The sequence below is a fragment of the Salvelinus namaycush genome, chromosome 10, assembly GCF_016432855.1.
Source record: "Salvelinus namaycush isolate Seneca chromosome 10, SaNama_1.0, whole genome shotgun sequence".
Lineage (NCBI taxonomy): Eukaryota > Metazoa > Chordata > Actinopteri > Salmoniformes > Salmonidae > Salvelinus > Salvelinus namaycush.
In genome coordinates this window covers 16,606,944-16,623,591 of record NC_052316.1, presented here as the reverse complement: position 1 = coordinate 16,623,591, position 16,648 = coordinate 16,606,944, and positions in this window count along the sequence as shown.

Sequence of the window (16,648 nt, the reverse complement as noted above, 5' to 3'; positions counted from 1 at the left end):
TAAACATTTGAGAGAAATAAGCTTTTTGTGCATATGGAACATTTCTGGGATCTTTTATTTCAGCTCATGAAAACATGAGACCAACACTTTACATGTTGCCTTTCTATTTTTGTTCAGTGTAGTTTAGAAAAGCTTGTAGACTCATTTTGTCAGCCATGTGTCTCAGGTACTGTGGTATATCCAGCAGAGGGGACAAGAAAGTCAGAAATATTTCTGAAAGTTATTTAGTCTTACAACCAAGAGATGGTGCAGCGTCCCCAGTTGAAAGTATAGACATGGTACTGGTTTCCCACATTCAATGATTTTTTGTTGAATTTTTATTTATCTATTATATATACAGTACCATTTTTTAAAACCATTTTCTTCATTGTAGAATAATAGTGAAGAAATCAAAACTATTAAATAACACACATGGAATCATGTACCTTACTAACCAAAAAATGTTAAACAAATCAAAATATATTTTATATTTTAGATTCTTCAAAGTAGCCACCATTTGCCATGATGCCAGTTTTGCACACTCTTGGTATTCTCTCAACCAGCTTCACCTGGAATGCTTTTCCAACAGTCTTGAAAGAGTTCCCACATATGCTGAGCACTTGTTGGCTGATTTTCCTTCACTCTGCGGCCCAACTCATCCCAAACAATCTCAATTGGGTTGAGGTCGGGTGATTGTGGAGGCCAGGTCATCTGATGCAGCACTCCATCACTCTCCTTCTTGGTCAAATAGCCCTTACACAGCCTGGAGGTGTGTTGGGTCATTGTCCTGTTGAAACTTTATAAGTTCTTGAAATTTTTTGGATTGACTGACCTTCATGTCTTAAAGTAATGATGGACTGTCATTTCTCTTTGCTAATTTGTGCTGTTCTTGCCATAATATGGACTTGTTCTTTTACCAAATAGAGCTATCTTCTGTATACCACCCCTAACCTTGTGTAAACACAACTGATTAGCTCAAACACATTAAGAAGGATAGAAATTCCACAAATTAAATTTTAACAAGGTACACCTGTTAATTGAAATGCATTCCAGGTGACTACCTCATGAATGTAGTTTAGAGAATGCCAAATGTGCAAAGCTGTCATCAAGGCAAAGGGTGGCTACTTTGAAGAATATAAAATATATTTTAATTTGTTTAAGACCTTTTTGGTTACTACATGTTTCCATATGTATTATTTCATAGTTTTGATGTCTTCACTTTTATTCTACAATGTAGAAAATAGTAAAAAGAAAGAAAAACCTTTGAATGAGGAGTGTGTCCAAACTTTTGACTGGTACTGCATTTTTAAAAATTACAATGCATTGTTACTATGTGTAACACTAACCACGAGTGTTTTGTACTAGGAAATCCACCCTCATTCAAAAGCTATGTGTCTTACATGGAGGTCGATGCCCTCCTGGGTGTGACCCCATTGTGTGTCTATGTAACCACTACATGCCAACCATGAACAACTAGCGCTTTATTATGTGTGACCATACCACACTCTAGATACATCAGACCTTGCTATTGTCATCTCAGTCTGTTTTCCAGTGGCTGTGCACCAGTTTTTGCACTGCATTAGTGCCGTGCTTATCAGCACTCAGAACCAGGTAGATGGACCACAGTGACCAAGGCTATTGGCATTCAGAGGAAGCAGTGGTGTTGTTTCAGAGTATTGTGTCACCTTCATGAAAACAGAGTTACATTGTTGTTCTAGCCATACGTTGCCACGTAGCTATCTGTTTAAAGATGTGTATAGGATAACCTTTCCTTCTTCATATCAGTGGAAAATGCTTGTATTTACATTTTAGCAGACAATCTTATCCAGAGCAACTAGGGTTAATTGCCTTGCTCAACGACACATCGACAGATTTATCACTCTGGGATTCAAACCAACGCTCTTAACCACAACCTTCAGGCTTTTACTGGAAATCAGAGATAGGTTGATATTTTGGTGTAGACATTGGGTGCTCTTGGCTTGTTGCAATAGTCTGCATCATTGAAGGACACAACTCCCACTGCTGTCCCCTTACACACCAGAGGATCGTCTGAATACCCCTGAAATGCATAGTTGAAACAGGAGAGAAATTGCAAAACAAGTATTTATGTACAGTTGAAGTCGGAAGTTTACATATACTTAGGTTGGAGTCATTAAAACTTGTTTTTCAACCACTCCACAAATGTCTTGTTAACAAACTATAGTTTTGGCTAGTCGTTTAGGTCATCTACTTTGTGCATGACACAAGTAATTTTTCCAACAATTGTTTACAGACAGATTATTTCACTTATAATTCACTGTATCACAATTCAAGTGGGTCAGCAGTTTATATACACTAAGTTGACTGTGCCTTTAAACAGCTTGGAAAATTCCAGAAAATGATGTCATGGCTTTAGAAACTTCTGATAGGCTAATTGACATCATTTGAGTCAATTGGAGGTGTACCTGTGGATGTATTTCAAGGCCTACCTTCAAACTCAGTGCCTCCTTGCTTGACATCATGGGAAAATCAAAAGAAATCAGCAAAGACCTCAGAAAACAATTTGTAGACCTCCATGAGTCTGGTTCATCCTTGGGAGCAATTTCCAAACGCCTGAAGGTACCACGTTCATCTGTACAAACAATAGTACGCAAGTATAAACACCATGGGACCACACAGCCGTCATACCGCTCAGGAAGGAGACGCTGTCTCCTAGAGATGAGCAAAAAGTGTAAATCAATCCCATAACAACAGCAAAGGACCTTGTGAAGATGCTGGAGGAAACAGGTATAAAAGCATCTATATCCACAGTAAAACGAGTACTATATCGACATAACCTGAAAGGCCGCTCAGCAAGGAAGAAGCCACTGCTCCAAAACCGCCATAAAAAAGCCAGACTACGGTTTGCAACTGCACATGGGGACAAATATCGTACTTTTTGTAGAAATGTCCTCTGGTCTGATGAAACAAAATAGAACTGCTTGGCCATAATGACCATCGTTATGTTTGGAGGAAAAAGGGGGAGGCTTGCAAGCCGAAGAACACCATCCCAACCGTGAAGCACGGGGGTGGCAGCATCATGTTGTGGGGATGCTTTGTTGCAGGAGGGACTAGTGCACTTCACAAAATAGATGGCATCATGCGGGGGGGAAATGATGTGGATATATTGAAGCAACATCTCAAGACATCAGTCAGGAAGTTAAAGCTTGGTCGCAAATGGGTCTTCCAAATGGACAATGACCCCAAGAATACTTGCAAAATGGCTTAAGGACAACAAAGTCAAGGTATTGGAGTGGCCATCACAAAGCCCGGACCTCAACCCTATAGAAAATATGTGGGCAGAACTTAGATCATCAGGAATCTTAGATCATTACTCCATACAGAATCCTTCCAGATCCTTGATATCCTTCATCTGTGATTATGGACTGCCCTCTTCAATTCAAACCACAGGTTTTAAATGTGATTTGTATTTTTCAACATGAAAGTAGAGCTCTTTGACCATGTGCACTAGTGGTGAGTTTGGCATCGAAATGAGAATTCATAAGCAGAAAATAATCCCATACATACTGTAGAATATGGTGGTGGATCTTTGATGTTATGGGGCTATTTTTCTTACACTGGTCCTGGGGCCCTTGTTAAGGTCAATCGCATCATGAACTCTACCCAGTACCAGGACATTTTAACCAACAACCTGATTGCCTCTGCCCGGAGGCTGACACTTGGCTGCAAGTGGATCTTCCAGCAAGACAGTAACCCCAAGCACACACAAAAATCCACAAAGAAATGGTTAATTTCAGCAAATCAACATTTTGCAATGGCCATTTCAGTCTCCAGACTTGAAACCCATTGCAAACATGTGGTTTGAATTGAAGAGGGCCGTCCATAAGCGCAGAAGAAGGATATCAAGGATCTGGACGGATTCCGTATGGAGGAACAGTCTAAGATCCTTCCCAATGTGTACTCCAACTCATAAAACATTTCAAAAAAAGGCTCAGTGCCATTATCCTCACAAGGTGGTGTTTTGAAACATATTGAAAACATGGGTGTCAATAATTTTGACTCCTAAATAAATAAAAAAAAGTTATTGTTAAAACTTCTTATGGCTGCAATCCCGTTAACGGGATCGATATGACAACAGCCAGTGAAAGTGCAGGGCGCCAAATACAAACAACAGAAATCTCATAATTAAAATTCCTCAAACATTCATGTGTCTTATATCATTTTAAAGGTAATCTTGTTGTTAATCCCACCAAAGTGTCCGATTTCAAATAGGCTTTACAGCGAAAGCACAACAAACGATTATGTTAGGTCACCGCCAAGTCACAGAAAAATTCAGCCAAAGAGAGGAGTCACAAAAAGCAGAAATAGAGATAAAATGAATCACTAATCTTTGATGATCTTCATCAGATGACACTCATAGGACTTCATGTTCCACAATACATATATGTTTTGTTCGATAAAGTTCATATTTATATCCAAAAACCTCAGTTTACATTGGCGCCATGTTCAGAAATGCCTCCAAAATATCCGGAGAAATTGCAGAGAGCCACGTCAAATAACATAAATACTCATCATAAACTTTGATGAAAGATACATGTTTTACATAGAATTAAAGATACACTTGTTCTTAATGCAACCGCTGTGTCAGATTTCAAAAAGCTTTACGGCAAAAGCACAATATTCAATAATCTGAGAACAGCGTTCGGCAACAAAAGGAAGCCATACAGTTACCCGCCAAATTGTGCAGTCAACAAAACTCATAAAAAGCATTCTAAATCTTCACTTACCTTTGCTGATCTTCGTCGGAATAAACTCCCAGGACTCCCACTTCCACAAGAAATGTTAGTTTTGTTCGGTAATGTCCATCATTTATGTCCAAATAGCTATTTTTGCTAGCGTGTTTGGTAAACAAATCCAAAGTCAGGAAGCGCGTTCACTAAAAGCAGACAAAATGTCGCGTAACAGTCAGTAGAAACATGTCAAACGATGTATTGAATCAATCTTTAGGATGTTTTTAACATAAATCTTCAATAACGTTCCAACCGGAGAATTCCATTGACTTCAGATGTGCGATGGAACAGAGCTCCCTCTCATGTGAACGCACATGGTCAGAGCATGGGCAGGTCATGGTAGACCTGACTCATTCCTGTCTCCTTCGGCCCCACTTCACAGTAGAGGCATCAGACAAGGTTCTACAGACTGTTGACATCTAGTGGAAGGCGTAGGAAGTGCAAACTGATCCATATCGCACTGTGTATTCGATAGGCGATGAGTTGAAAATCGACCAACCTCAGATTTCCCACTTCCTGTTTGGATTTATTCTCAGGTTTTTGCCTACAATATGAGTTCTGTTATACTCACAGACATAATTCAAACAGTTTTAGAAACTTCAGAGTGTTTTCTATCCAATACTAATAATATGCATATATTAGAAACTGGGACTAAGGAGCAGGCCGTTTACTCTGGGCACCTCTGGGCACCTTTCATCCAAGCTACTCAATACTGCCCCTGCAGCCATAAGAAGTTTTAAACAAAATCTATTTTTCTGATTAATTATATTAGTATATAATTATATAATTTCCCAATTATTTTAGCATACAAGATACCTCAGCATTTTGAATTATTTATTTTATAGAGTAATTTTTGTTAATCTAAATCAAGGATGTATTTCAGACCCCACTGTATGCACAAAGTGCACAAAACATTAGGAACACCTTCTTAATATTGAATTTCACCTCTTTTTTCCCTCAGAACACCCTCAATTAGTCAGGGCTTGCACTCCACAAGGTGTCGAAAGCGTTCCACAGGGATGCTGGCCCATGTTGACTCCAATGCTTCCCACAGTTGTGTCAAGTTGGCTGGATGTCCTTTGGGTGGTGGACCATTCTTCATACACACTGGACACCCTGGAGCATTGCAGTTCTTGACACACTCAAACTGGTGCGCCTGGCACCTACTGCCATACCCCGTTCAAAAGCACTTAAATCTTTTGTCTTGTCCATTCACCCTCTGAATGGCACACATACACAATCCATGTCTTAATTGCCTCAAGGCTTAAAAATCCTTCTTTAACCTGTCTCCTCCCCTTCATCCACACTGATTGAAGTGGAATTAACAAGTGGCATCAATAAGGGATCATAGGTTTTACCTGGATTCATCTGGTCAGTCTATGTCATGGAAAGAACCGGTGTTCCTAATGTTTTGTACACTCAGTGTAGGTCACAACATTGGAGACTGACAATCAGACATGGTCTTACAAAAGTATTACACATGTAAACCCACACTCTGTTTCTCACAATCTGACTCAAGAGATTCATCATTTGATTCCAAGTCCTAGTGATGTTTGGCAGAGGAGGCAGGTGGGAGGAGCTATAGGAGGACCGGCTCATTGTAATGGCTGGAATGGTTAGAAAAGGAACGGAGTCAAATGTGTGGTTGATGTATTTGATACCTTTCCATTCCAGCCATTACAATGAGAACATCCTCTTATAGCTCCTCCCACCAGCCTCCTCTGATGTACGGCGACCTCAAGTTACTGTAGGATTCAGCTCATAGATTTGAGCCTTTAAAAGTAAATCAGGTACTGCAGCATATCCAGTGGAGGGGGCAAGAGACTCAGAAAAATATGAGCTGCCACTGAAAGTTATGCAGTCTTCTAACCAAGAGATGGAGCAGCTTCCCCAAAATAACAGACCGGTTCAGCCATTGTACCAGCCATGGCGCATGTGTGTTTGTGGGTGTCTCTTTTTGTGATAGAAACACACATTTTTTGTCATGACTGCTCTTTAATTATTTGTTATTTTATTTAAAACATTTTACTTAACACTTATTTTTCTTAACTGCATTGTTGGTTAAGGGCTTGTAGGCATTTCACTGTAAGGTCTACCTACACCTGTTGTATTGTCGCATGTGACAAATAACATTTGATTTGATTTGACCTTCTTTGGTGTGCTTTTTAGGGCAAATAGTTAACAAATAAGGTCCTCTGTAGAGAGTAATGAACCTGTTCAGGAATAAGAGGTTTTTATGTTTGTTCAGTTGCTCTCATCCCTTCATCTTGCTCCCCTAGTTTTTGTCATCAATTGAGGTTAATTGCAATGCTCACTTGGAATGAGGAAGCCACTCTAACTGAGGAAGTGACTCCAACCTCTGTCTTTTCCATCATTATCAAGACAACAGGTCGGCCCCTCCAGAATAGCCTGCCTTCAGCTCTTACATTGGAGTTACTGGCAGACAGGGGCCCATGTAGTCAGCAGACAGGGGTCCATGTAGTCAGCAGACAGTGGCCCGTGCAGTCAGCAGACAGCGGCCCATGTAGTCAGCAGACAGGGGCCCATGTAGTCAGCAGACAGTGCGCCATTCAGTCAGCAGACAGGGGCCCATGTAGTCAGCAGTGCATGGGGGAGATCAGCCACTGCTACTCAATGTGCTTACCCAATGCCAGAGAGAAAGCCTCCCCCAGCTCAAAGCCCTCTAATGCTCTAACGGTTTGGCCCATTGATGTGGAGGGGCTCTCTTTCTGTGTCATGTTAGGGGAGCCCTGGATCATGTTTGACATGAGGGTCTGAGAGGGCTGATGAATGCAGCTCAGCTGTGTGAACTGGGAACGTGGAGCTCAGCTCAGTGTGGGTGGGACCATCGGGTATCAGAGGAACATGCCTCTAATGCATGGAGTAATTCACACTTGGATGAAGCAATACATATAATGGGGTTGGATGAAGCAATACATATAATGGGGTTGGATGAGGCAATACATATAATGTAAGTGTTTGCACCTGTGAATAAAACACACGGAAAAAAGCTACAAACACAATTATGTATTATTAAAACGTAATATCTTAACTTCTTATCTTTCTGTAGTGTTGCAAGAGGCCCCGGGTTCAGACGAGCCCCCAAAATTCAACCTCGGTACAGCAGCAGGGCTTCTATGATGAGGTTACACTTCTCTTGAATCTTACAAATGTTCCTTCTTCTCATGTGCTATACCCTTTTTATGATTACCCAGAGTCATACCTACAGTACATTGTACCAAGAGGCTTCATACCTACAGCAGTTACACAGTACCAGATATTACTCAAACTTTGTGTGGACCACAATTGAAACATTACTCATTTTACTTCAGCGAGCTTTGGAAGAGGATCCCCACCTAATGTCACAGTTCTTATGGAGGAGAATGAAGTGGAGGCAGAGATGGAGGACACACACAAATGTGGGACTAGAAGGGGAAATTGATTCATTAGGCTCCAGAGGGGACTATAGTATAAGCTCATAGCCTGTCTAGACTCACGGCAGTCTGGTCAAAACTCTACACCCTCTTAGTGTAGGCTACATGTCATAGCCACTCTTTGATTCCACAGCCTGTCTCTATATTTCTCTTGGGTACTGAGAAAACGATTGAATTTCAAAGGCTGTTTAATTTCAATTCCTCATCTGTAGCTCTCCATAAGAAAAATGAGCCCCCTCAAACTGAACTGTAACTTCCCGTTGTATTCCTCTCCCTTTGCCAACAGTGTTAAATTATCTGTGTTCTGTTCTTGAGAATCAGATGATGACAAGGCTTGACAGAGGAAACTGACACTTTCTGGCCATGGTTATTTTATGCGTCTGATACAGCCGCCAGGGTAATCCAATAAAAACGTTCTCACCGCAGCGAGACCAGTTTATTTTTTAAACTCCTAAGAAGGAAAAATAAGCTGTGATGAAAACCTAATTTTAAACATTAGCTGTGGAAAAATGCATCTTTAAGGAAGAGCAGCCACCTGCTAGTCTTTGAACAGAAAAGGCCAGCGTGTGCTACTGTAGCCTTAGCTCTGAGAAAATATCCCAGCGCAGATGGAGCCAAAAGACAGAGACACTCGAACCCCTCTCCCTTGGAGTATTACTCCACACACACTGGAGCTCGAGGGGCAGGGTGGATAAGGTTTGGCACGCCTCAGGCTTCGCATGAACCTGTCCCAACTTAGGCCTTTTCCAGTCACCAAAAGCCAAAGACAACCTTATGATGTTGACTGGGACTTCATCCAAAATCTGTCCTGCTTCGGTTGGCCAAACTATCTAGACGGAGACTAGCCTCAGCCCCTCCAACCCCTACACCCTCTCCCCATCCTCTTAGCCTTCCCTTCCCATCCTGCGGTGTCTGACATGCTCGCAGGCATCTGGGGAATGCCACACAGGGCTGAGGCTGGAAGGAGGCCTCTGTGGCACCGCGTACCTGTGGAGTGGCATGGCAGGGCTTTGGGGGTAATGTGGCTGGCGCGTGTGCCACTCAGCAGCCCTGTCTCATGTGGCTGCAGACACACAGACTAATCCACTCACTCAGTGATGAGAAGGCCCGATATGGCCCGTCTGATGGATCTGATGCCTGCTGCCAAGACTCCGACAGAGGGAGTTTGGCCAGACAGCCACAGAAGGAACACAAAAGTAAAGGAATTTCTGAAAGTTATGGAACTTAACCCAATCTAACTGACATTGTAACTCATTCTTACTGAGTTCTATAAGGAAGAAAAGAAACGTTCAGCTTTTTCTGAGACATTGGGCATATTCTCATATTCTTCTAACACACACAGGTACACACATGCGCACGTGCACTCACACTTATCATCTGTCCCTCGGTCCATTCAGCGTAATAACTTGGGCTGTTTTTGTAACAAAACAAGACCCTAATCCCAAACTCAGGGAGCTGTGAATGGCCCGGAACAAAATGGCAGACAAATGACAAGGATTAGAGTAGGCCTGTGAAAGACTGAAGGGTTTGCTATAGATCTTCGGTGGTCCTGGGCTCTCTTTGGGCTTTTCTGTCTGAAAACCTCACTGGGTAAGAGCATGCAGGGCTACTCCAGAACCCCCTCGGCCACCGAAAGACACAACAGCCACAATTAGTCTCAGGGGCTGTAATAGCAATTCAATAAGCGCTTTAAAATTGTGCGCCTTCCCTCCTCCCTTTTCGCCTACAATGCATAGATCGGTATTATGAGTGGCAAGGTTTTTTTCTCCCGCCCACCACAGTTCTTTTTACTCCTCTGAGAGAAAATGACCACACAGGTTTCAAAGGTCCCTGGAGCTTTAGGTCATTGTCGCTAAAGCAGCATGACTTGTGCTCCCATGGATTTTGGCCAAGGGCCTTCAAAATGGGCTTTCTGGAGCATGTATTGTTGCTTGTTTTGTCCCCCAATTGCAATTAATATGGAAGAAACCATTTTTATGAAACTTTTACAGATGACAAAGCATGTATAGATACAAAATACGAATTATACAATAAAAAATAACTTTTGAATTCAGTTATCTACATACAGTATGTGTCTGTAAAATAGGCAGACAGATGTATCATACAATTCTCTGTTGGAGGTTGGAATAATTCCCACAGTACTGCCCTAACATTTTGAGGTCAGTACAGAGCTCTGCTGTAAAGACTCAGGACAAGTCATTAGAACATTGAGGTTATGAAGTTAAATGTAGGATGTGGCCCACTAACTGATTTTGTTTATATTTTCTTTGCACTTTGCCAAACCATTAAACCACCCTATATGAGTGCATCAACACATAGCACGCCACTGATCAATCTCAGAGAAATGTGGTGGTCCTGACTTTTTCACAACAACATTGCATGACTCCTGTCCTCTCATTAAAGTTCTTTCAGTCTTTTGTTCAGACATAGCTGATCAGACACAACCCATATTTAGGACCAAGCACCTGTGCATGTGGCATGAACAGGGCAGAGGAGAGGGGGAGTGGGAGATGTCTTTGGAAGGATATCTATTCCCATTCCCTTTTACTATGTTTGGCGCATTCCACCTTGATTTTGTACAGCGTTTTGGGCTTTTCTGCTGATCAAAGGCCATTGCTTTGATGAGCGCTGCCAAGGGATCCCTCTTGTTTTGCTGGCGAGCGCACTGACAGGACAGTAGAGGAACAATGATAATTACAGACTCCCATTTAGTGTCCCTGCGCTCTGAGCTGCGTCTGGCATAAACAGGCAGCCTCACCTTAAAGCCAAGAAAGAAAGGAGAAATTCTTGGACTGGTATATGAGTGGAGAGGTGGAGACACTTTGACGATGAGGCGAGCCATTCAACAGAACAGGCAGAAAATGGGATTACTTTACTTTGTAGTCTTGCATGTTTTAAAGAGTTCCTGTGCCTGCTGAAGAATAGACCAGGATTCATTAGTTGAGAAACACCTGCAAAACTACACTTACTTCTATGCTTACAGTTAATAATATCTGTCTATTGTCTACTAAACTATATTTCTCAACTTAACTGTCAATAAAATATAGAACCTCAGTGAAGTTTCAGTATTTTCTGCTATTTCCAGGAACATTCCCAGAACATTAGCTCAAATTCCCATTAAGTTCTAGTTAGGGTTTTATCTGACATTAGGATGATAACGTCCCAAAAACATTCATATAACAAAATATATATTTTTTTATAATAAATAAATATATATTTCCCTGGAATGTTCTCCTAACATTCACTAAAATGTTGTCCCCAACATCTGTAACAAGCACCAAAGTACATTCCCCAAAAGTTCTTGTTAAGTTTCCAGGTAATGTGATAACACAATGCACCAGTAATATTTTCCCAGCAAACCAAAACTGGTTCTGTGAAAGTTCCCAGAACATTCTTTAGGTAGCGGAACATTTTCTCATAACATGTATAAAACATTCACCTGATGTTACACGTTCCTATAACACATTTGATCTGTTCTTTAGAGGTTCCCAGAATGTTTCATTAGATTGTGGGAACAGTCTGTTGAGAACATTGTGGCGACATCACAAAATATATTTTCCCAAAATACAAAACCTTTCCAGTTGTGTGGGTGATTATACAATGTTTATTTTAGGGTGCAAAAAACATTCACCTGATGAACATTTCCAGAACACATTTATTCTGTTCAGTAAAGGTTCCCAGAATGTTTAATTAGGTTGTCGGAACAGTCTGGTGGGAACATTGTGGGGACAAGAGATATGTTCCCAAAACACAAAAGCTGTCTAGTTTTGCTGATATTCAGATAATGTTCTATCAGGTGGCACAAAACATGCCTTAGATGTAGCAGGAATGTTAACAGAACAGCCTATCTAAGTTTTTTAAAGGTTCCCAGAACATGGGTGTGGGAACAGTCTGGGTACATTACAAAATATAGGTTCCCAAAACACAAAATATGCTCAGTTGTGATGACGTTCATACAATGTTTAAGTTAGGTTGCACAGGGCATTCCCTTAATGTAAGAATTAAATAAGTCAGTTTTTATGAAGTTCATAGCATATTTGTTTTAGGTTTAACATAATTGTTACGGCTATCCTCATATTCTTCCTCCTCCTCGGACGAGGAGAGGCGAGACGGATCGGACCAATACGCAGAGTGGTTAGTGTTCATAATGATTTATTAAAACGAAACTGAATACTGAATTACAAAACAAATAAACGAAGTGCATAAACCGATACAGTACCGTGTGGTGCAACAAACACAGACACGGAAACAAACACCCACCAAACACACGTGAAACCCAGGCTGCCTAAGTATGATTCTCAATCAGGGACAACGATTGACAGCTGTCTCTGATTGAGAATCATACCCGGCCGAACACAAACATCCCAACATAGAAAATCAAACATAGACAAACCCACCCAACTCACGCCCTGACCAACTAAATAAATACAAGAAAAAGGAAAACAGGTCAGGAACGTGACATAACCCCCCCCTTAAGGTGCGAACTCCGGGCGCACCAGCATAAACTCTAGGGGAGGGTCTGGGTGGGCGTCTGTCCACGGTGGCGGCTCTGGCGCTGGTCGTGGTCCCCACCCCACCATAGTCAAACCCCGCTTCCGTGGCCTCCTCCCAATGGCCACCCTCCATGTCAATCCCACTATACCAAAGGGCAGCACCGGACTGAGGGGCAGCTCCGGAATGAGGGACAGCACCCGACTGAGGGACAGCACCCGACTGAGGGACAGCACCCGACTGAGGGACAGCACCCGACTGAGGGGCGGATCCTGGCTGGCCGGCTCTGGCGGATCCTGGCTGGCCGGCTCTGGCGGATCCTGGCTGGCCGGCTCTGGCGGATCCTGGCTGGCCGGCTCTGGCGGCTCCTGGCTGGCCGGCTCTGGCGGCTCCTGGCTGGCCGGCTCTGGCGGCTCCTGGCTGGCCGGCTCTGGCGGCTCCTGGCTGGACGGCTCTGGCTGGTCCTGGCTGGACGGCTCTGGCTGGTCCTGGCTGGACGGCTCAGGCTGGTCCTGGCTGGACGGCTCTGGCTGGTCCTGGCTGGACGGCTCTGAAGGCTCAGTACAGACGGGCAGCTCTGACGGCTCGGAACAGACGGACAGCGCTGGGCAGGCAGACAGTTCAGACAGCGCTGGGAAGGCAGGCAGTTCAGACAGCGCTGGGAAGGCAGGCAGTTCAGACAGCGCTGGGAAGGCAGGCAGTTCAGACAGCGCTGGGAAGGCAGGCAGTTCAGACAGCGCTGGGAAGGCAGGCAGTTCAGACAGCGCTGGGAAGGCAGGCAGTTCAAACTCAGGCTGCGCTGGAGAGGAGGAAGGCTCTGACAGCGCTGGACAGGTGGGAGCAGCTGGAGAGAGAACCCGGAGAGACAGCCTGGTGCGGGGGGCTGCCACCGGAGGACTGGTACGTGGAGGTGGCACCGGGTATACCGGACCGTGAAGGAGGACACGCGCTCTTGAGCACCGAGCCTCCCCAACCCTGCCAGGTTGAATGTTCCCCGTAGCCCTGCCAGTGCGGCGAGGTGGAATAGCCCGCACTGGGCTATGCTGGCGAACCGGGGACACCATCTGTAAGGCTGGTGCCATGTACGCCGGCCCGAGGAGACGTACTGGAGGCCAGATATGTTGGGCCGGCTTCATGGCACCCGGCTCGATGCCCAACCTAGCCCTACCAGTGCGGCGAGGTGGAATAGCCCGCACTGGGCTAAGCATGCGTACTGGGGACACCGTGCGCTTTACCGCATAACACGGTGTCTGACCAGTACGACGCCCTCTCACTCCACGGTAAGCACGGGGAGTTGGCTCAGGTATCCTACCCGGCTTTGCCACACTCCGCGTGTACCCCCCCCCCCAATAAATTTTTGGGTCTGACTCTCGGGCTCCCAACCGCGTCGCCGCGCTGCCTCCTCATACCAGCGCCTCTCTGCCTTCGCTGCCTCCAACTCCGCCTTGGGACGTCGATATTCCCCTGGCTGAGCCCAGGGTCCTTTGCCGTCCAGAATCTCTTCCCAAGTCCAGGAGTCCTGGGTTTTTTTCCGCTGCTGTTGCCGCCCTTCTCCACTCCGCTTGGTCCATTGGTGGTGGGTGTTTCTGTTACGGCTATCCTCATATTCTTCCTCCTCCTCGGACGAGGAGAGGCGAGACGGATCGGACCAATACGCAGAGTGGTTAGTGTTCATAATGATTTATTAAAACGAAACTGAATACTGAATTACAAAACAAATAAACGAAGTGCATAAACCGATACAGTACCGTGTGGTGCGACAAACACAGACACGGAAACAAACACCCACCAAACACACGTGAAACCCAGGCTGCCTAAGTATGATTCTCAATCAGGGACAACGATTGACAGCTGTCTCTGATTGAGAATCATACCCGGCCGAACACAAACATCCCAACATAGAAAATCAAACATAGACAAACCCACCCAACTCACGCCCAGACCAACTAAATAAATACAAGAAAAAGGAAAACAGGTCAGGAATGTGACAATAATATTCCATTGATGTTCACACAAAATACCTTGTCTTGGACATCCTCAGAACATTTCAAGGACATCTTATATTTAAGTTTTTCCTAATATTACCACAACATTTAAATACCTCCCCTTTATGTTTCTCTCCAGATTTAATGGCACATCTCATTTGAGGACTGTAATGTAGGTGATGTAGAGACACATAGGATTTTAATTTCAGTCATAGATCATTTGAACAGCATTTAATCTTACAAACACATGTTGAGTATCTGAACATTCTTTATTTCATAGGACATTTGAACAACATTAAATCATACAAACACAACCATATTTTTTACACTTCATATATTGACAATGTGCACATGTGGAGTTTGAACCTGCAATGTTTGGTACCTTGAGACAGGTATTTTATCGTCTGTGCCACCAGGGAAGCTCTCGTACATTCTATTTTCTTCAATATATAGCCATGGAAGTATGGTCAATCAGGAATTCCACGCTTCTTTTTTAGCCTTCTTCGACATAACTAACCCAGGGACATACTGGTAACTGGGTTATTAACCATCACTTCACCCATCCTCTTTATATGCTGCATAGAGAGAATGGCGCCAAAGGGGATGGCTGACGTTTTTACGGGCTCCTAACCAATTGTGCTATTTTATGTGTTTTTTCACGTTGTTTATAACTTATTTTGTACATAATGTTTCTGCCACCGTGTCTTATGACCGAAAGAGCTTCTGGATATCAGAACAGTGATTACTCACCTCGAACTGGACAAAGATTTTTTCTTTAACAAGCCGGAGGCAAAGGATATACTGCTTCTCCCGGACAAGGCCCAAATCCCTGTCATACGCATTAAGAGGAGACGCCGATACAGGGGACGCAGATCCAGGTGCCTTGTGAGATTTAGTTGGCGAATTGGTAACCCACTTATACCATCTGTCCTATTGGCCAACGTGCAATCATTGGAGAATAAACTGGATGAGCTCCGTTCGAGACTATCCTACCAATGGGACATTAAAAACTGTAATATCATATGTTTCACAGAGTCGTGGCTGAACGACATCATGGATAATATACAGTTGATTGGGTTTTCCGTGCATCGGCAAGACAGAACAGCTACCTCTGATAAGACGAGGGGTGTTGGTTTGTGTCTAGGTAGTGTACCGCATGATTAGCTGTAGACCACACTATTTACCAAGGGAGTTTTCATCTATATTTTTCGTAGCTGTCTATTTACCACCACAAATCGATGATGGCAATGAGACCACAACGAATGAGCTGTATAAGGTCATAAGCAAACAAGAAAATGCTCATCCAGAGGTGGTGCTCCTAGTGGCTGGGGACTTTAACCTCTACAGGATCGGTGTTTCCCCCTGCGGGATGGTTGAGCTAACGTGCGCTGATGTGATTAGCGTGACGTTGTAAGTAACAAGAACATTTCCCAGGACATAGACATGTCTTTAATGCAGGAAAACTTACATCCGTTTTACCTCATTTTTACCAGCATGTCAGATGTGCAACCAGAGGGAAAAAAACTCTACATCATCTTTACTCCACACACAGAGACGCATACAAAGCTCTCTCTCGCTCTTTATTTGGCAGATCTGACCATCATTTTATCCTCCTGATTCCTGCTTACAAGCACAAACTAAAGCAGGAAGTACCAGTGATTCGCTCAATAAGGAAGTTGTCATATGACACAGATGATAAGCTACAGGACTGTTTTTCTAGCACATACTGGAATATGTTCCGGAATTCATCCGATGGCATTGAGGAGTATACCACATCAATCACCGGCTTCATCAATAAGTGCGTTGATGATGTTGTCCCCACAGTGACTGTACGTACATACCCCAACCAGAATCCATGGATTACAGGCAACATCTACAAAGGGTAGAGCAGCCGCTTTCAAGGAGCAGGACACTAACCCGGACGCTTATAAAAAATCTCACTATGCCTTCTGACGAACCATCAAACAGGCAAAGCGTCAATATAGGACTA